We start from the raw sequence: 22,660 nt of genomic DNA, 5'->3' as shown, positions 1-22,660 counted from the left end.
GATAAGCTTATTTGTAATCATGCGAATTCCTTCCTGCCTTTTGACAGGCAAGCTTTGAGTTATTTGAGGTGATGAGGGTAATGATTTACCAGTGACACTGTACTGTCCCTTCAAGAAAAAATGGCATAATTCTTACATGATGCAGACATGAAAAAGATGCAGCCAGCTGAAGACTGTGACAGAAGAGGTCTCCTAATAAAACAGCAGACCATGATGCATTGCGTTTTGACTGTATTCATATTGTTATAACAATGGCATTTCTTTGTCTTTGAACTGTAATAGGCTCTTATGTAATTCTGAGACACGTGAACCTGCAATGTCATATGTTTTCCTCATAATGACAGTTATTAGCAACAATAAAAGGTTCATTTACTGGTTCAACATGAAGCTGTAACACACTCATTTTGACTCAAAATCCTGCTCTGTCAAAAAAATTAAAGCCATTTGTAGCAGGTACGGCCCTGCTTAAACACACAGACAGATTTTTCTTAAAAAATAAAAATAAAAACAGTAGTAAAATTTTAGGGGACGGGCAAGTTAGGTAAAAGAAAAATGGGAGGAAATACATTTTATTGAGCCAAATAATAAAAGATGTTTTTGTGTTTCTTGGGTTATATTGTGGAACATTCTGTATCCACCAATAACTGTTCTTGTTGATTTAAATGGTGACTCTGAAAATGGGCAAGGGCATAACTCTGATGCTTATTCTACCGAAAGCATGAATAAATATCAATATACCACAATCTCGGGTAGAATCAGTCCTGAGAATTTACTCCCTCTGAAGGGCTGCTCTGTGTCAAGGTTAATTCTGGGCAAAAGAATAGTTTAAAAGCAACGCTAACCACTATACCTCTCAAAAACACCTCTACGTGGATAGCAATAGTGTACTAAGATCCACTCATCCTCAATAACCTTGGTCCCTTATGCTACCAGACAGCACAAAACTAATACAAATAATATTTGCCTTCCAGAAGCTTAGAAACCATGTGTCTACTTGAACTTCACTATACCACCAAAGCAATGTCTGGGTACAACCTGAAGCGAGAAAATTACACCTTCATTAAAAATTCATGATCTATGTTATTACACTGACTTTTTTTTTAAGTTTATTTATTTAGAGAGAGAGAGAGAGCACACAAGTGCACAAGCAGGGGAGGGGCAGAGAGACAGAGAGAGGGAAGGGGGGGAATTCCAAGTGCTGACAGCACACAGCCCCACGTGGGGCTCAATTCCACAAACCACAAGATCATGACCCGAGCTGAAACCAAGAGCCGGACGCTTGAACCCACTGAGCCACCCAGGCGTCCCTACACTGCCTTTTTTTTCTGCTTTCAACTAGTTCCTTCTATGACCTAGGATCTCAGAATACAAAAGGATCATGGAATAAAGTTTCTCACAGCTCCATGTTCATGTATCTTTTGATATCCCATGACTTCCAATATTGCCAAAATATTAATATTATGCTTTTAAGGGTCCATGTTTTCTGAACTCGCGTATTAGTTAGTGATACTAGATTGACATGGAAAAAATGTAGGAAAAATAGGAGTTACTTTCTCAAAATAAATTGTTGAGGCAATAAAGAACCAGCTAGAAGACTATTCTGCAATAATACGGGCACTCTAGGCTATTTTACCTTACGTAGAAAATATCAAATGTTTAGCAAAGTAGGTACAGATGTTAGGGATTCACATATTTTTGCCTTTCTGTGTTCGTATTGTTCATTTAAAATATTAAATCTCCTAGTGATCTCTGTAATAATTCCTATACTACTTAATTAATATTCCTTCACATTTGGTGTGAATCTAAGCCATTCAAGCAAGGGAAAGGAGGAAATCAAAAGGGAAAAGAAAGAAAAGTTCGTATCAGTGGCATATCTCCAACAGTGCTAAAAGCTATCAATTCTTTCAGGGGATTTTAGACCAAACAATGGAGATTATAAGAGACAGTCTACCCAAATATTCTATTGAGACCCAAAAACTGGCTAGAGGTTCTGAAGAAACAGTTAAAAGTGAGTGTGAGAGAGACAGAGAGAGAAGGCCTAGCTAGCATGGACCATAGTGCATTCTAGTCATGATTTTTTTTTTACTTAATGATTTCCCAGGATAGAAAAAGCACATATTTAGAGTCATGCAACTCTGTCTTAGAGATCATCCAAATGGTTTAGAACACAGAAATCATCATCTTTAAAAACTAGTTACATTATTATAACTTAAAAAAAAACTGGGAAACAGTTACTGTACAAAATCACTTAGGTCCCGATGTCTGAATAGAATATTGACATTCGTGAACCAAACTTGGCAAATAGTATTACAATTTCATTTGAATATTGAGTTTGCCAATTAAAAACTGTCCATTTATGTCCCTCGGTGTTGCACTTTTCAGTTCACAGTAATCCCATATTCAGCTTTTACTTTGAGGTTTGCCAGTATAAACCTGTAAGGGCTCTTCCGGGAATACTGCTGGCTCCCTATGCCCTAAAGCCAAAGCAAGCCAACTCCTAAGCTCCATAAATGAGCAGACAGTAACATTTCATTGACAGAAACAGTCAGATTTCAGATATAAGAAAACAGTCCTGAATCTTCCTCTCACCTGGAAAAAAAAAAATCTGCACTAAGAAATGGGTCCACAGAGCGTATTCTATGGCTCACACAGAACATCTCTAAATTAAAACAATCTGGATCCTCTATCTTTCCCCCCAACTACCGATTTGTACCGCCATCCAACAAATTAGAGGAGCATGTAATACTACATGCATCGAGGACATGGAAAAATGAAGACCAGAATCCACAGTCCCATCAAACTTTTTAGTCAACTTTTAATTTAGTCTTGGAACTGCACAGCACTTTCCATCATTTGGGGATTTTCAACATTGCCCTCCAACTTACTTTTGGAGTACCTGTAGAGCTTTCTTGATTGATTCCTTTTTTTTTTAACTCCAAAAAAGTATTTTCTTTCCCCCTAAAGCAATAATGTCATTTTTCCTTCTCCATTAAGAAAGCTTTTTCTCAGTTTTTATAAGCACAATGAGAACACTCCCTCCAGTGCTTACTTTAATTTCTCTCATGATACAATAGCTGCACTAAGAATAAAAACAGGTCAGAACAGGCCCATCTTTTTTGATATTGAACTTTCTTTCGCGTTGGTATGATCTAGAGGCCTTGAAATAATGACTAAGCAGCATGAAAATCAGGACTTTCTTTTGATCCAGTGCAAGTCTCCCTGCCCACTTAAGTTTTCCAATATTGGTCTCAAATACCAACACTCATTGATAATATTATAAGACAGCCACTTCGGCAGATTCCCAGAGTTGCTACATTCTCTTGTAGTCGAGGATCCTTAGGATCTTGTGGTCTTAAGTGTTTTATCCAACCACGTCAGACACAGTAAAGCAAACACTACCATCAAATAGGAAAAATCTTTTAGGGCCACTTTTCACAAATGAGGTTAAGAACTACTGTTTTAATTTTCAAAAGAAGTCTTACTTCTCCTTCTTACCACACACATATATATACATATATATCATTTCAGACAGTTCTTCAATAGAGCAGTAAGCACGTGATGTCTTTTTCCAGTTGATGGCTTCATAGATTCATTGCCTGTCCCAAATGTCTTGTTGAAAAGGTTAATATAACCTGCTCCATCATCATGTCCACACGTGGGGTTTTTGCACCTCTGTCACTCCATATCTAAGAAAGGAATCATACTATCTCTTTCTGTAATTCAATAACTTCAAACAAATATATAGGCCACTCTTTTTTCCTGCCAGAGACAATTTTGGGTGATTGCAAAGATTGAGTCACATACACTACATGAATCTAAATGTTACTGTATATCACAGTCAAAGGACAGTAAGAATCTAAAAGTCTATTCCATGAGAAATGTTACAGAAATTGAGTCTAAAACTAACTACTAAACCCAAACGACTTGAATGACTTATCTTGTGTTAAAATCTGCAACTTACTGAAAATCATAAAAATGATACTGTAAATCAGGAATTTATTAAAGGAATTTTGCTGTTGAAGTACAAGCAGTGTTGATTTAAGTAAACACATTTAAGATTCATCAAGAGATTTTCATTTTATTTCATGTAGTCCCCCTAGAAGTTAGACAGAAATTAATGGTGATGATAGGAGAGATACAACTTTCTTTTAATAAAAATTGTAGACATTAAGGTGTGCAATATGACAATTTCAAAAATAAATTTTTCAAAGTAATACACATACTAAATTTATGTTGTATTAAAAGGTTTATAATGAAAAATAGCAAACCCTGCCCCATTCCTCCCCACTCCAAATTTCCACACCCTCAGACCAATGACTGTTAACTCTTACGGTGTTTCTTCCATTATTTACCCCTGTATTTTCCTTCCAACCCCTTTTATTTCTCTTACACAAACATCATCTCACTTGCACTTACCCATCTACCTATACACTCTCAACTAACATGTATGAGTATGTTAATAGACTAGATAAAAGTCATTTATTATTAGTCATATTATTACTTAATACATAATTTAATATACAGGCATACAACTGTTAATATAGATTACATAAAAGCTAATATATATTACATAAAAGCATTATCATGTCTAGAAAAGTACTATAGTCTTGAGTGATACCTACATAAATATGCACATACATATAAAATCTCATGCATCACTTCGCTTTATCTTCTCCTGCAGTTTTCCTCCCAGAGCCCTTCAAAAGTTTATTTCAATCTGGACTGTGTGCTTTTTGGCCCTGCTGCACTGTGGTGGTCCTAGGATTTCCCTTTACTGACATCCTTGGATGTCCCTGTGTTGGGTCCCCTCTTCATTTATCCTCTGTCTTCCACTTTTTTAGGTTATTCCTTATTCCGCTGAAGTAGAGCCCCCAGTTTATTTTTTTTTAAGAAAGTAAGTGTTAAAAGTTATGGGTCCTGAATTTTTCCATGCTTGAAAACATGTTTTTATTATCAATACAGTAACAATCGTTTTATTGTCTCTTGCTCCCAATTTCAGTGTTAAGAGATCTCGTTCCATTCAGATCATTTATATGTGGACTATCTTTCCTCCTTCTGGAAGCTTAAAAAAATCTTCTCTTTATTTCTAAGTTATTAAAATTTCATGATAATGTAGCTTAATGTTGGCTTTTTTTTTTTTCTTTCACTGTGCCAGACTTGTCACTTGGAGACTTCTGTCCCTCAGTTTGGAAAGTGTTTCTCGTATCATTTCTGTCATAACTTCCTTCACTTTGCTTTCATTGCTCTTTAATCCAATTAGTCTATCATCCAATTAGCAAGACTTTGAATATCCTAAACCTCTATTCCGGTTTTAGTTTCCCTCTGGTCTTCTTGGGTTATTCTTTGAAATATTTCTTTGACCTTATCATCCAACATTTCAATTTTTTTTTCACTTTGACTAGTCTATTTTTTTTTTTAATTTAGGAGGGTTTTTTGCCATCTCAATGTACCTATTTCATTTCATCTTCATTCTGTTGGCTAAATTAGTATGTTTTATTTGTCCAACCTAGAATACTCCTTGAAGATATTTTTAGATGTTTTCCCTATTCCTTCCTCCTCTGCTTCTTGCTTTTTTTCTTTTTTCGGTAGAAAGCTTTCTTCAAAAGTCTTGTGATTGTTGGTCATTCACTAATATTTAACCTGGAGCACGAATAAGTTAAGTGGACACCAAAAGGGAGGGAGGAGGGACTCCACTAATTATAATTGTAATTGTCCTTTTTTTCTACTAAAAGGACATCCAAAGCACAGTATCTGGGTGCCTGTTTTCAGGGATCTGTCAGCTCTCTAAGAATAAATCTCCATTTTTCTCCCTACTGAGGATATATGCCTGGCTGTAAGAATCCTGCCAGGAAGCATACCAGAACCCGTACCATTTGCTAATTCTTAGGTTCCAAGGTTCTGCAAAGGAAATCACCTGGCTTCTCATCAATATCTCCCTATAAAATCCATATGGCTGCTTCCTCCTCTCTGCTAAGCAGCTATTCTCCTGTGACTTCCATGTTAAAACAAAAACAAAAACAAAAACAAAAACAACTATTGTGATCGCTTGCTGATGTTATCTTCCCTCTCATTCTATTGGTCCTACTGCACTCATAAGTTTTTATACCTTTATTATCATTTAATTAAGTAAGTGTGTATGATCAATTGACCATGCACACTTATCCTGAAGCATTAATATGATTTTAACATATATAAAACAATTTTTAAAGATATTCACGTTATTTAACATTTTTAAACGCAATTCCCAAGATCTCAGGTTTAAAAGGGAGGGAGGAAGAGAATGCCTTTTACTTTAGAAAAAAATTAACTAATATGATAACTAATAAGAAACTCAGGTACTGTTTTTCTTTTCTATGCCCCCAATGAAAAATTAAAATATAAAGAAGCCCACTGAGTTCAAAATACTTAATCTTTATCAGATAAAAACGCAACAATGCTGACTCCTTATAGCACTTTCCCAAGTAAGATGATAATTAACTCACAGAAGATATGAAGACAAGAACAAGGCAGGGTGATGATAGCAGTAAGGTTGTGGAAACTAAAAGTTCAATCATGAATATTATGGCATATTCCTAAGATGGAATACTGTATAGCCATTAAAGTATGACTGAGGTCAAAATTTTTAAATTGCTCTTCAAGACAACATTAAGAATATAAAGATGCAGGCACACCTGGGTGGCTCAGTCGGTTAAGCTTCCAACTTCGGCTCGGGTCATGATCTTACAGTTCACAGGTTCAAGTCCTGCCTTGGGCTCTGTGCTGACAGCTCAGAGCCTGGAGCCTGCTTTGCATTGTGTCTCCCTCTCTCTCTGTCCCTCCCCCATTCATGCTCTGTCTCTGTCTCTCAAAAATAAATAAATGTTAAAAAAAAAAGTAAAAAAAAAAAAAGAAAAGAAAAAAAGATGCAAGTCGAGCTACGGGGTGGAAGAAAATCATTGCAAACATGTATACGATAAACGAGTTGTATGTGAAATAGAACAGTAACTACTAGAGTTCAATCAGAAAATAAGGAGCTCTACTCAAAAGGAGTAAAATATTTTAATAGATACTTCATCAAAGAAGATACACGAGTGGAAAATAAGCACAAGTAGAAATATCCAACATTAGTAGTTACTAGGAAAATGTAAATTAGCCTTCAACCATATAGTGCTACATACCTACTAAAATGAGCAAATTACAAAGACCCACAATACTAAGTAATAGCAAGGATGCGAAGCAACTGGAACTTAGAAACTGGTAGGAATACAAAATGGTACAGACACTTTGGAAAACAGTGGCAGTTTCTCATCATGTTAAACTTACAATTACTGTAAGACCCAAAGATCCCACTCTTAATCAGTTGCCCAAAATAAACGAAACATATGTCTACAACAAAACTTGTACTCTAATGTTCACAGAAGCCTTACTGACGGGAGAGCCAAAAACTGGAAATAAGCCAAACAGCCTACAACCAGTGAATGAAAAGCAAACTGCCATCTATTTCTACAATGGAGCATCACTCATCAATTAAAAGGAATGCTACTGATGCACACAACACCAGTGATTAATCTCAAAACCATTAAGCAAAATGAAAGAAGCCAGGCACAAAAGACATCTTGTATGATTCCATTTACATGAAATCTTTTCTAAAAACGCAAAACCATAATGATGGAAAGGTCAGTAGTTGCAAGACGCTGGAATAGGGAGAGAGAGTTGTGCAAGAGCACAAGGGAATTTGAAGAGTAATGCAAATGTTTATCTCACGAGTGTGGTGGTGGTAGTTACATATCTGTATCTGTCCATCAAAACTCATCAAGTTGCACACTTAAAACTGGTGAATGTTACTGTATGTAAATTATTCCTCAATAAAGATGATAAAAAAAATGATGTAGGTCTTACAACATATGCCCATGGAAAAGCATTTGCAATATGTTAATAAAGTAAGTGGGTTTATTAGAGGACTGCCAAGAAATGTGTACCTTTGTCAGGCTGTTTAATAGAAGAATTTCATTTGTGGGCACCAATTAATTAAGGTATTGGAAGAACAGAAAGGACAACTAGAGAAAAATCAACATCAGGAGGTTACTACAACACCTCAGGCAGAAAGACATTAAAAAAAAAAACAAAAAAAAGTTGTTATCAGATCTCAGGAGCAGGGCTGTTCCAGAGGATCTAGAATAAAAGCAGGGGTTTCCCTGCAAGAACACCGTAGAGGGCAGGGCTCTCTGGAACCACTGCCAGAGACAGTGACACTTTTATAGAGGAGAATGGCAAGAAATAGCCCAAGTTTCTGCTTCCTCCCACCTGCCCACCAGGGGCCTTCCTTTGGCTGAAACTAGAAGAAATCATTTGGCAAGGCAATCAGTGGAGGAGCTGGCAGGGTTCAGTTGCCTGTGACACACAGCAGAGCAGAGAAAGGATGATTTCAAGATGCACAGGGAAAAAAACCAAAAATGTGGTCACAACCATTCTTACCCGTGGTGGAATTATGTGTAGTTCTTAATTCCTTTCTTATACTATGTCTTTTTTTTAAGCATTTTTTTAAGGTTTATTTATTTTTGAGAGAGAGAGAGAGAGAGAGAGAGAGAGAGAAACAGAGCATGAGCGGGGCAGGGGCAGAGAGGGAGGGAGACACAGAATCCGAAGCAGGCTCCAGGCTCTAAGCTGTCACCACAGAGCCCACCGTGGGGCTCGAACTCACAGACTGTGAGATCATGACCTGAGCCAAAGTCAGACACTTAACCGACTGAGCCACCCAGGCGTCCCTTTTTTTAAAAAACATACAATTCTTTTACAATGAATAAATGCACAAAATCATACAAAATTCATTCAAGAAAGCTTGAGGAATTTTCTGTATTTTGATGAAATCAAAAGGATTGCAACAAAGAGTCCAAAGTTTTCCATAAAATTTTATTTTCTCTTCTTTAAAAATACAAAGATGAAGCTTCTAGGCTCAACTTCCAGACTTGACTCCAGCTAGCAAAGGCATTAAGTCTTCAGTCATCCCTACTAAATTACGTTATATGCAATGTTGTTTTAACATGTTCCAGCAGAGATTGGCAGGGTGCTGCTCTCCCATCCAGCCAGCTGGAAAGACCACCATTCCAGAACAGAGCCAGGGAAAGCGACAAGCACGAACAGGGAAGCACATGGGCAATCCACTCTGTGGCCAGCTGCCTTTCACAATTTAACAAAAGATGCTAGGTAAAGATGATGAATTAGGGGCCAACCAGACCTCATGAAGTATATTTGGGTGATTTTTGCATAGATTGATAAATAACATCTTCCTAATTTCACAAGCAATAATTGTTCTCAGCATAAAACACATGTAAAGTGGGGTGACAGGATTATTTTTAAATCCCAGTGTATCTGTCAAAGGTCAACCACATCAACTTCTCCAACAGGAGTTACACACACACACACACACACACACACACACGTATACACACATATATACATATAGAGACGGGGAGAAAGAGAATTATTTTAAGGAATTGGCTTACACAATTGGAGAGGCTGGCTAAGCATTTCTGAGATCTGTGGGCATGCAGGCAGGAAGAGAAGGGCACAGGCAAGCTGGAGCCCTCCCGGTACAGGCCAAAGCTGCCGTCACAGGCAGGGAAGGGCAGATCCAGGAAAGGGAAAGCAACTGTAGACTCAGTAATGTCAGGACTCTCTTTTTCTAGGAAGAGTTCAGTCCCTTTTAAGGGCTTATCTGATGAGGTCTGGCCTAGCCAAGGATAATCTCCATAGTTTAGGGTCAACTCTTCAGGAACTTTCATTACATCTGCAATGTCTCTTCACAGAAACACCCAGATTAGTGTTTCATCGAATAAGTGGAAGAAAGTATGTGTATGCTACAAAATGCTGCTGCCCTCTCTTTTATCCCCATAGTTTAGCCTACCTAATAAGTAAGTTGACACATCAAAAAAAACGTCATCGTCAGAAATATACATTTAGGAATACATATAAACATATACATTATCATCCATCATGGTTTTAAGAACCAAAATATCTCCCTACTATCAAACGGTACCTGTATTCTTTCTACTTGTAAGTCCCAATGGTGCATGGTAGGTGCTCAGTAAATACTGAATAAATGAATGAACGACATTTTCCTCTATAGGTGTTGCAACATCAAAATGCATGCTATGTCCACTACTTTAAAATCCACTTTATTTTGAAAACAAAATAAAAATTAGACTATACAAGATATAGAAAGAAATAGTGGCATGAAAAATGGCATTCTTATTACCAAGAAGAGTGCTTTAGGCCTTTCCTTCTCATCCCATTCACTTCTGCTTCATTCCTTAAGCCTACCTGCACTTCTTCCAGCATCACTGATCCAGGACATGTATGTACTCTGTGTGGCCTACAGACAGTCTATTTCACAGAGGAGTTTCATAGTCAGATGAATCATTTAGGAGGCTTTTTTGGCTTTGTCTGTATTCCTTTTCATAACACAAAGTCTTTCCTTACACATGGAGCTTGACGTCCCTAAACCTATCCTCACTGTGAGTTGTATCAAGCTCTATTAGAATAGGCCATTGTCAGGGCACCTGGGTAGCTCAGTCGGTTAAGCACCCAACTTCAGTTCAGGTCATGATCTCACGGTCCGTGAGTTCAAGCCCTGCTTCGGGTTCTGTGCTGACAGCTCAGAGCCTGGAGCCTGCTTTGGGTTCTGTATCTCCCACTCTCTCTGCCCCTCCCCAGCTCATGCTCTGTCTCTCTCTCTCTCTCTCTCTCTCAAAAATGAATAAATGTTAAAAGAATAGGCCATTGTCTTGTGTATCTCAGCCCCTTCTGCTGTCAGCTCCTTGTCAACAGGGGCAATTTTGTTCACATGAGAGCCTAAAGCCAAGCTCCTGGAACATACCAGGAGCTCACTGAATGAGTGAGACAGTGAACAAAGAATGAATTCTGCCCTTGCCTTAAAGTCCTGAAGAACCCTTGCTTCTTTAAATTAGTAAGTTCCTGAGTAAACCCTTTCCTTCTTACCTCAATCCCACCCATAATCCTAAAACAGGGACAAAAATAAATCTCAACTGTCAGTGGACGTGTTATTGGCCAGGAACGGATCTGCTATTTCTCCAAGGATTATGTATATACCTGGGAATTTTTTTTTAATTTTTTCAATTAAAAGTTTCTCATCTTGATGAGCTCTGCAGACTCAGTGTGAAAAAGCTCAGTATTGACTAATGGAGGCATTTAAGTCTGGGGGAATGTGGTCAAATAAATAAACTCCAGGAAAGACTCAATGAGTAGCCTCATATATCAAAGATAATCTCTTGAGAACACAAGTCTGGATTATGAAAGGTTTCATGCTTGTCTTCCCTGTCATACACTCAATTTTCTCTCAGGAGAGCAATTGGGAAAAAAAAGAAAAAAAAAAAAAACTCAGGGATAGGAAAAACAACCTATAGTATATTTCAGGCTTCTTAGTGAAAAGCGCTAGCTAGCAAGCTTCATTCTGCTAACAAACTAATACCAGCATAAAGTCAGAAAGCTACCACATTTGGCATTTAAGTTCCCTGCATTTTCCCTTAGAAAATTTTTGAGGTTAACCAGGTGAATATTTAATTGAATTCCCAAATAAGATAACTTTCTACCAATTTGTTATGAAAGCTGAAGTTCTCAATTACTAATTTATAAATAAGCCTATTGAGCTAAATGCATTCATCTTTTCTTTGAGTTTTGGGGTGTCTCATAGATGCTTACATAGTGAAAGCTGCTAAGTTCACAGGGAGAATATTTTAAGAGACAGACATCTTATTAATTTCATAATTAAGGCATCAGAATGTCTTCTTCTGCTGTTGGCAGGGAGAAACTTGCCTTTATTCTCAGATCCTAAAGCTAAGATGCCCTAGGCTCCCCTGCCCCCAAATGGAGTGTTGTTCCAGACTTCAGCCTCAGTCACTGGAGGTGGAACACTGAAAACACAAAGCTAAAACATACAGAATAGGGACTTCTTTTTTTTTTAATTTTTTTTCTCAACGTTTTTATTTATTTTTGGGACAGAGAGAGACAGAGCATGAACGGGGGAGGGGCAGAGAGAGAGGGAGACACAGAATCGGAAACAGGCTCCAGGCTCTGAGCCATCAGCCCAGAGCCTGCCGCGGGGCTCGAACTCACGGACCGCGAGATCGTGACCTGGCTGAAGTCGGACGCTTAACCGACTGCGCCACCCAGGCGCCCCCAGAATAGGGACTTCTAATATAGCCCCCTGCTCTTTGGAAAAGGGTGTGAGGACCTCAGTTGGCCCTTGATCCTCTAAGATTGTGACGGGGCTGAGCGCAACACACAAATAACCCAAAAGAGTAGCAACCAATCCATTCACAACTGATACCAAGAAGAGAATTAGTCATCTGCTGCTGTGTAACAAAAAGCCACAATCGTTCAGGTCATGCATTTTCTCTACAATCTACCTGAATCATCTCCTCTCTGAAGCCCTCCCAGGCTTCCAACAGTGTGTTCTAGGTCATCCTGGATAATTGATTCATTGTTTTCCCACAGATTGCTCATTTTTCAAAATTAATTATAAGCTTCTTGAGGATAGGGTATACAGCATCGAATTCTTCTGTCTCCCCCAAACCCAGGAAAGACAGTATCTTTTTAGACTGTAAGGTGCAGTACAGAAGTCTCAGAGGTCAATTTAAAACTAATGGCTTGATTATACATAGAATTAGAACCATGAGACTTTATGAGACAGATAAGTAAAAAAAAAAAAAAAAAAAGTAAAGGGATTTCATGGAGAAATGAATGACTAATGAAAATGGGTTTGTGTGGATCCCTTGTTTTACCCAATTAATCAGTTCAGAAAATGTCGTATGTAGTATGGCATGGTCCTGGAACCTCCAAAAAACAAAAACGAAACAAGAAAGTCCTCTGGGAATCACTTCCTTTGGTACCTGGAAGAAGAAATAATTTTCAAGAAAGTTTGAGGTCTAGTTTCCAGTCGTTAGTTTGTTGTGTGGCTTTGTTCAGATCCTTCCATCATTAAGGCTTTATGCCTTCTGCAGCTGCAATGGGAAAGGCTGACATGGATGATTTTACTGTCCTGTACAACTGTGTATTTCCAGGCTAAGGATTTCTAACCTCACTCACAGTTTAGAAACTTGTACAGTGTGGCACTTAAACAGCAATGAGGGTGTGACTCAGACCACTGATGAGGGTTCTACCGTATACTCTGTTCCGTTGGCCACTGTGTCTCGAGTGATTGCCCGCAATGAGATGCCTTTAATTAGCTTCCTATGTACCCTAAGGTCTGCACCGAGACTGTAAAAGCTTTCCTTCTGTTTCAATGGCCTAGTTTGTTGTTGTTGTTTTGCTTTCTATCTTAAGTGCTTCTGCAGAGGACAATTTTAATACTTATATGTGTGTGCCTTGCTAAGCATACCTTTTCACCGACTTGGAAAATCAAGCAAATCATGAGAAAACGCCAGGAAATAGTGAAGTTTCTGAAATGAATGAGAAACAATGCAAGATAGAAAGAGATTAAAGATATTATTTGCTGGTTCATACTAGATCATACCATCTCCCTGCTTTGAAAAAATTTTAAGAGAGATTCTTGTGCCCAGGTTCCTTGCTTGTTTCCAATCTTAGAGAAGTTCATATGTGGCATCAGATGGTGTTACAAGGTGTCACAATCTGACTGTCAAATGGCGGTGTCAAACAGAAAGCTTTTCAACCATCACTTGGAATTGACAGCTTTTTGGGGGGGTGGAAAGTGCTAGAGTTAACCAAGTAAGTCTAGAGAAGGCATGTGGTACAGTCAGTCCCTAAATGTGAAGGAGAGCAAGGAGCCTGTGCACTTTTAAACCCCTAAATGGAGATTAGCAACTGAGTAAACACATATCAAACTATCTTTACCATCCAGAATGCAATTGTTACAGGGGACAAGCTCTGAAAGTTAGAGTCGCTTTAAAGTTGCCTCTGGTCAGCATCAGGTAGCGCTTGGCATAAAATGTCAAAACAGGACTTGCAGGGCCGCCTGCTACCGGCCTAAAAGAAAGGTACTTCTTCTGTTGAGAAAACAAATGCTTGGTAAGTAGAATGTTGAGACTTGGTACTGATGATGGCCTCCAGCTTCATCTGTTTATAAAAGAGAGGCTATTTTAGAGCAAGTCATACACATAACGCTAGTTGCAGGGAAGCAGGGTGGAGATGGAAAAGGATAATCTCCCTGAACATCTGTCATGATTACACATAAAACCTTACTACAAAGTCAAATACGATCTGTTTGGTACTTTGGACTGTTCAGCCTCAGCTCTGCGAATGGGTGCTTGCCATCCCCGCTACACGTTTTATCTGTTTTTATGACGCCTATCACTAGAGTCCCGGGCAATCAAGGGAGGCATAACCAACATAATCAACAGGTCAATAGAGAAGACGCATTTGACCATTTAAGACAGAGAACGAGGCACACATCATCCTATTCTCTTGTTCATTTCCAAAAGGAGTCAGGCGGAGAAGTAAACATTCTTGCCGTTAGGGTAGCTGCCAATTTCCTACGCCTTTCTCAATTGATGAAGCTGCAGGGCACCGTCACTCTGCATCTTGTCAGCAAAGATGGCAGTGGAGGCACAGCAGCGGCCGCCTTCCCGTTGCCACCACGGTCAAGGAGGGAAGGCGGTTCTCCCACAGAGACAGCACATGTGGTGCTAACTCAGACCCCAGCATGGCCCCTGCAGGCCTGGCTGTCTGCTGCACAGTAAGGGCCTTTGTAATTTATTTAGAGGCACATTGACCTTATTTTCCTGGCACTGTCATAGGAGAACGTGTTCTTTTGAAGGATTTGGGGAATGGCGGGGGGGGGGGTGCTCCTGGCACACCGTCTGGCTCAGTCCTCTCCAGTGCACCGGGACAGAGCAGCTGGCTGGCTGACTTACCTCCCTCCATCCCCCTCAGAGCATCACCATCTATGCTGGAGATGGTGTTTTCAAGCCTTCCATTTATATCAGAACTTTAAAACATGAGGAGACACAAAACAGAATATTTGGGCGTCATTTATTATGCTTTAGACACAAAAACCAAGTAATGGCTTTATTTTTCTTAACATATTTTCTGGCCACGTTTTTTTTTTTTCCCCAAAAGAACAAATGTTCCTGATTACAAAATAATCCTCCAAACCCAGAAAACCATGGGTATTTGAAATGGAACAACACTGTGATTCTTTTCTTAGACAGATACCCCATAATACTGAGTTTTAAAGGGCCCTCCCCTGCACGCTTGATAAACAGACATCCTTTTATGAATCATAACAGAAGCTGCCACGGCTTTCGAGTCAGTGTATCACCCTTTCTCAATCCACGGAAAAACATACAACAAATATCTTTTAAAAGGAGTTACTTCCCGATGACTTTTATTCTTTCCTCACATTATGCCACAGCTTATAACCTACAGGTAGTGTTTAAATTCAAGAATTCTTCTCACCCTGTATTTTTATATATTCAAACTGGTAATCATTTATATTTAAAGCACAACAATTATTTTACTTTATCACAAATTGCCAATGTCTATATTTTCAAAACCACTTCTGGACTAGGACGTGAAAGAAAGGCACGTGTATCACATTTATGCTTGACATCAAAAGAGTTTGAATAGCTGCAATACTATGATCCAGTGGTTGTAACAGAGCTAGAAGGGACCCAGAGTTTAGTTCCTAGTCTTTCAATTCCTCCACGAGACACAGAAAAAATGAACTGGCCAAAATTACAAAATTAGTCTTCTGAATTTGGCCAGCATTTTCCATAATACCAGCATGCACGGCAGAGCCAGAACTAAGTGTACGTGTTGTATTAAGTCCTAATTGGAAATTTTTAATCTTAGCTCATTATCTCTCCCTCGTCTCCACTGTTGCTCTCAAACTTCCCACTGTTTTCTTTTCCCCCACTGTCGTCAGCGGCATGGAAAACTACATTGTGTATGTACTCAGCTGCTTGCTCATTTTCCATCTCCCCCTCTGGAACAGAAGTGCTATGGCGGCACGAATCGTGCCTTCCTTCTTTCCTGCTATAGCCTCACCAATGAAAACAATGCCTCGCACGTAATAGGCACTCAGTAAACACTTGAAAAATTCATCAGTCAACTTACAGTTGAGATTTTAGAAGGCCAGCGTGCACTTCCCTTACCCCAGAAATCATGCAGCAGCCCCTCAGGAGGAAACCTGGATTGAAACCCAGCTTTCCCCCCGTATCAACCTCAACGCAAACTGCAACCAAGTTCCCGCCCCTCCTACTCCACTGAAACCATGTATCATGAGTCCCCGCAAATATTCTGATTCCAATATTCCGTGGCCTTTTCTCCTCCTCGTTCTCTTTTGCTCTCTCACAGCATTCACCCTGTCGAACATATCTGCATGGTGGGTGGCCCCTCTCCTTTATGAGTGGATTCTGCTCTGATTTTCCTGATAGTCACCACCAATTCCCACTGTTCCCCTCCCTTCTATGCCTATCACCCCCAATCTCAGTTTCCAGCCTCGTCTTCCCCTAGAAGATCTAGGGCTTTATCTCTGAACTTTTTCAAGATATCCCTCTGACGTACGTGGCCATTATCTCAAACTCAACATATCTAAAACTACCTATCATGGACACTTATTTTTATGCAAATACATCTCTTCCTCCCAACCAGATTAAAGGAAGAGTACATTATACTTTTTTGGATTCCTGTATCAGCAAGCAAGCCCAGTGCTTTGAGCTTTCTAAGTGCTTCATAAATATCTGTGTTTGACAAATACAAATATGGTAACTGTTATGATAGAACTCTGTTCCCCAATAAAGAGATACTGAAGCCCTAATCTCCAGGACATCAAAATGAGACCTTATTTCAAAATAGTGTTACTGCAAATGTAATTAGTTAGGATGAGGTCATGTTGACAGAGGGTGGGCGCTTAATCCAATATGACTGGGGTCCGTAAGAAGAGGAGAGAGACAACACAGAGTGAAGAACACCAAGGACGGTGGATGCAGAGATTGGAGGAATGTATCCCCTACATCTACTCTAAGCCAAGGAATGCCAAGGACTGCAGCAGATACCAGAAACTAGATGAGACAAGGAAGGATCTTCCTGTGTATGTTTCAGATGCAGCATGGCCCTTGATTTCAAATCTCCAGCCCCCAGAACCATGGAAGAATACAATTCTGTTGTTTTAAGCCACAACAACAGTTTGTGGCCCTTTGTACAGCATCCTTAGGAAACTAATGCATGAGTAAGAGAGGAAGCTTTGGGATGAAGACAACTCTGAAGTCAATCCCAACTCTGCCATTTGACTACGTGAGCTTGGGAAACATTAACTTCCTTTTGGGTCTCAGTTTTCTTATCTGTAAAATGAGGATAATACCTCATTTTTCACAGGATTTTTGTAAGAGTTACATCTGCAACATATATTACAAACTTCACATACAGCGTAGCACAGAGTATGTGCTCAAAAGTGGTATCTTATTTGCCCTTTGAATGTCTAACTGAGCCTTTTATTGACAGTAACTAGTGCATTCATTCAACCAATATTTACTGAAAGTCTTCTCAGGTTAGGCATTGCTCTGGGCAATACGTATACAGAAGTAAACTACACAGAAGGACACTTCCTCAGGGGGCTTTAATAAGCCTGTGGGTTTTTTTTTCTTTTAATGAATGGGTGAATGAACTAAAACTGTCATTACATCTGTCTTAAACTCTGTTTCAAGGAAATATGTATTATGATAAGAAAGAAAGGAGTGAATTTGACTATAAAGTTACGGTAGATCCTTTTCAAGGTATCAAAATACTGCAAGCCATCATCATCGCATAGTATCATGCTTGTCATGGCATAAAGCAACATAAACTGAGATTATGTTTTCATAAGAAACAAAAGGAGGAAGACAACATTTATTACTTCTCTTAACTGCAGTTCCGCAATTCAATGAGATGCTGTGAGAAACCAACTGAATTTAGCATATACAAGAAAGTAGCCCCACACGTGGATACTGAGCATTTGAAATGTGACTCTTCTAGACTGAGATGTGCTACAAGGGTAAAATGCACATCAATATTTGAGAACTTAGTATGAAAAAAGGAATGTACCATGCATCATATATCATTTTATATTGATTACAATTTGAAATAAATTTTTGTCACATTTGGTTACATAAAATATACTGTTGAAATTAAGTTCACCTGTGTCTTTGTACTTTTTTAATATGTCTACTAGGAAATTTCATATCTGCGGCTCACATTATACATCTATTGGACAATGTTGCTATTGTTTTGGAGACAGTCATGGGGAGTGGCAAGGGATTGTTGTGTTAAAAATCAGGAATCAAGCAATCAAACTAATGGATCGATCTGTACTTTTCTGTGTATCAGCTTTATTCAAACTATAAATCAACTATGGACCGACTTCCTCCACACAGCAGGAAACCTAGAAACACATTTTCATTTGACATTTTGTGAAACACGCCATCACTGAGTAACTAATATGCCCTCACTAGGCCAATGTACAGAAACCGGGGAAAGATCTCTGGCCTGATTTAAGTCGGGTGCCAAGCATGAGACCGATCAACTGCAGTCAAGTGGGTGGACCCTGTAGGAAAATGCAGGTCTCTGCTAACTGAAGGGTTGGAGGAGGAGTACCCTAAGAAGAATGATGATGCTTCTAGAAGAAGCAAAGGTACAGGGCAAGCAATTTAACAAACATCCATCACAGTATGAATGTGTTGATAATACTGCAAAAAAATCCTTGCACTGTGTTTCTATTTCTGAGAAGAACATATTGTTGCTCTGACGCAACATCGCTTCCTTTGCAGAACAGAGTTGTTCTATTTGCAATATTATCTATCCTACTCCAAGTTGTCTAATGAGCAGTCATAGTTAACACCCCCATCCTCACCCACTGGACAATGGGGAAGTGCATTTGACCCCGACGTAGGACCTAGTCAAGCATGGCATTACATTCCCCTGGAGACAACTATTATTCCAAAGTTAGCACATGACTACAGGAAGCCATATAGCACTCCCTCCAGAATCGAATTACAAAATTAGAAGGTCAAAGTTTTCCTTCCACTGTGACTGATGAAGGAAAAGGATGGGAATCTAGGACTACGAAGGGATATCATCTCTGTGTGCACAAAGGAGAACCATTTTCAATAGGACAGAACAAAGACAACACACAGAGGGAAGCAAAGCTGATAGAGAGAAACGGAAAACAAGAAAGAGAAGAGCTGGAAAAGAAAACTGGGTAAGCCCTGGGAACTAGCTATGCCTAAGGTCTGAACACTCTTGGACTTACAAGTTCTGTGCACCTATACATTCCCTATTTTGCTTGAGCTTACCTTGAGTCTAGATTAGATCTTTTGCATCAGAAAAATTCTATTCTGATTATCTTAATGATCCAATCGATTAAAGCTTTGACTTTCAATCTGAGCATCAGCACTAAGTTGTCCTGAAAATGACAGAACGCTTAAAATAAGCCGGGCGTCATGAAATACAGACAAATTCTATACACAGAAGGCAAATGTAAGTATAATATCCCTTACCTTGAGATAACTGAATTGCATGTAATCCAAAGTACTTCATTTGTGGCAATGCTCACCTGTCTATCACCGCACTCTAAAACCTGATAGCAGGTATTTATTTACTTGTCTATCTCCACTACTGGACTTTCAGCCTCTCGAGGGCAAGACACTTTATTTACCTTTACAGTAGGATGACAGCCTAGCATGGTGCGAGACAATGAATGCTTGTAGAAGGTGAGTGGAAAGGAATGAACATGGAAACAGAAAAGATACCACAGTTGAGGCAGGCACTTATTTGAACTATGCTTTCACAGTTTTAAGATCATTTCTTGTTGTCTTTTTGTTTAACTATTGGGTTGTACGCCAATGGAGGGACGGTCTGCTCCTAATGAAAGGGTACTAGAATAATCACCATTATCATACCACCTGACATTTTGTGTGTGTTTTCTGGATCCCAGATGCTCTGCTAATTGCTTAGATCTTTTCCGCTTAGCATGCTGAATTTGGCACTAAGAAGATGAAAATGCTTTAGAACACTTTACAAGATACCGCTTTATAGTACTTCACAGTGTGCAGAATACTTCCATGTGTATCTTCTTGCTTGCGATTGTTTGCAATCCAGTGCGGTAGATGGGAAAATATCAGTATCTCATAATTCATCTGAAAAAAAGAACCCCAAGAACTTGAGACTCTTCTTAAGTAACAATATTAGTAAATCGGAGTAAGAATCCAGGTCTCGTGACTCCACACCAGTACTTGTTCCACTACAGAAACAGCATCTAACATCATTACAAATTAACCTATGAAAGGCAGACGCCTGGAGAAATCTGTGAATCGTACTGGGAATGGTTTCGCCGGTGTCCCTTACTTCCCATTTTCCAGGCATTTCCAAGCTTCATTTCTGCATGGAAATTCATCCCCTCCAACTCCCTCCCATTCTCTTTTCTCTTAATAAGTCCACTTAACAGAATGAAAGCAAATGCCATGATTGTAACTACTAGAAGGTTCCGCTTGCAAACAGGAAGCTACAGACCTTTCCCTAAAAGTAATGCCTGCTTCTTCTAAGTAAAAGACAATGAACCGTGACAGGGAAAACTCTTTCCCCATAATTCAAAAAAAAAAAAAAAAAAAAACCCAAAAAACCCTTCTCCTTGATATTCCTGTTAAGGTGGCTGGTTCTGATCGCAACAAACAACATCTAGGTCCACGCTAGCCTTAGTACGTTGCATAGAAGGTGCAGCAGAAGAGGGACAGATTTTGCCTTACTGCCCTCATATAATTCCTTACGTTAGGTACATTTTTAGCTACATGGTGGGCACACCATAAAATCTCACATGTATGCACATCATGCGTGTGTGTGTGTATGTGTGTGCGTGCACTGAGGTAAACAGAAGGATATGTAATTTACAGTTTGCTTTATATTGACACTGAAATCCTATGAAAGAGTAGGTGAATAGATTTCATTTGTCATGATTTTTTTTTCACTTTTTAATGATAATTGTTAGGGTTTTGTATAGCTGCGACGATTTACCAGTCTAAATATTTCATTGAGGCCAGAAAAAAGAGAGATGGCACTCGAAGAGCACTATAATGATTTCATAAGAGCTATATTCATTTTTTTTTCAAAAGACTGTAAAAGAGTGGGAATCCCATTTTAGCCTGCCAGGAAAAGAAAGCTCAAGAGTAAATTCTGGGAACAACTGAAATTGTTTTTATCCTTCTGTAAAGAGCATTCTGGCTGCTGCTACCTTCAGTCAAGAGGTACAGAGTCCTACTATGTTCCCTGTGTCTGGGGCCAGAATTATCTTGGTGGATACAATACATCTCCACACCTCCTGATATATAGCATTTAGCTATTCATTCAACAAATACTTGAGCATCCTGGATGTTCCAGGTAGCACATCCCAAAAAGCAACTAAACTCTACCTCTTTGTGGAACTGACATCCTGGTGGGGAAAAAAGATAAACAAATAAGTTTTAAGACAGACTATTCATTTATATTTAGAAACTGATAAGAGTTCTGAAAGGAAAAAAAAAGTCCAGAGTGCCTTTGGGAAGGGATTCTAGCTTAGATGCTTAGATAAAGTGATTAGCAGAAACCCATCAATGGACAATACCTGAGTGGGCCTCCGACAATGTCAAGAGTCACATTATGTGCAGATCTAGAAAAAGAGCACTGGACGCAGAGGCCACTGCACAGAGGACTGTCTGGCTGAAGTACACTGAACAAGGGGAACCCCAGCAGTAATGGATAACCCTGGAGAGATGGACAGGCAGAGGAGCTAATAAGAACTCCAGACTTTATTCTAAGTCTGATGTAAGACCATTTGGGAACTGGAAAAAGAAAAAGAAAAAGAAGAAAAAGAAAAAGAAAAAGAAAAAGGAAAAGGAAAAGGAAAAGGAAAAGGGAAAGGGAAAGGGAAAGGGAAAGAGAAAGAGAAAGAGAAAGAGAAAGAGAAAGAAAAAGAAGAAAAAGAGAAAGAGAAAGAGAAAGAGAAAGAAAAAGAAGGAAAAGAAAAGAAAAGAAAAGAAAAGAAAAGAAAAGAAAAGAAAAGAAAAGAAAAGAAAAGAAAAGAAAAGAAAAGAAAAGACGAGCTTGAAAAAGTTCACTCAGGTACTGTGTAACGCAACATCCGAAGGGTTGGCAAATGGAAGCAGAAAGAGCAATTTGAGGCTCTGCCGTAATTTAAGGGAGGGTTAACGGTGGCTTTGATTAGTGTGGCAGTGATAGAGATAGTGAGCATGATACTAATACAAATACCACAGTGGTATCATGTATTGTTTTACTAAATTTAAATTTATTAATTTATTTGGATTCCCATATTCAATATTTGAGCCATTTAATAACAACCTTATAAAGTACTATCATTAAACCCACTTTACAGCTATACAGAAAGCAGAGTGAATTTAATTAAGTAGCATGTTCAAGACTACACACATAATAACTGATTAGGGGGATGTGAAAGTTTAGCCAACTGAAAAGTTAGAGGGAGAGCCCACACATAAGATTACCTTCACTCTGACACCAACTGCAAGTTCAGGGCACCCCAAGATCACCTTACGGTTCTATAATTCACTAGAAGGACTCACAGAACTCATTGAAGGCTGTTATGCTCATAGTTACGGTTAATCAGAGAGAAGGCATACAGATCGAAATAAGTCAAGGGAAAATTCATACAGGGTGAAGTCCACGA

This window comes from Lynx rufus, unplaced genomic scaffold (genome assembly GCF_022079265.1).
Source record: "Lynx rufus isolate CCGP_SWC_20201006 ecotype Redwood Valley unplaced genomic scaffold, mLynRuf1.p SCAF_20, whole genome shotgun sequence".
NCBI classification, from domain to species: domain Eukaryota; kingdom Metazoa; phylum Chordata; class Mammalia; order Carnivora; family Felidae; genus Lynx; species Lynx rufus.
The sequence above is the reverse complement of the archived record's forward strand: the minus strand, read 5'-3'. Positions refer to the sequence as shown.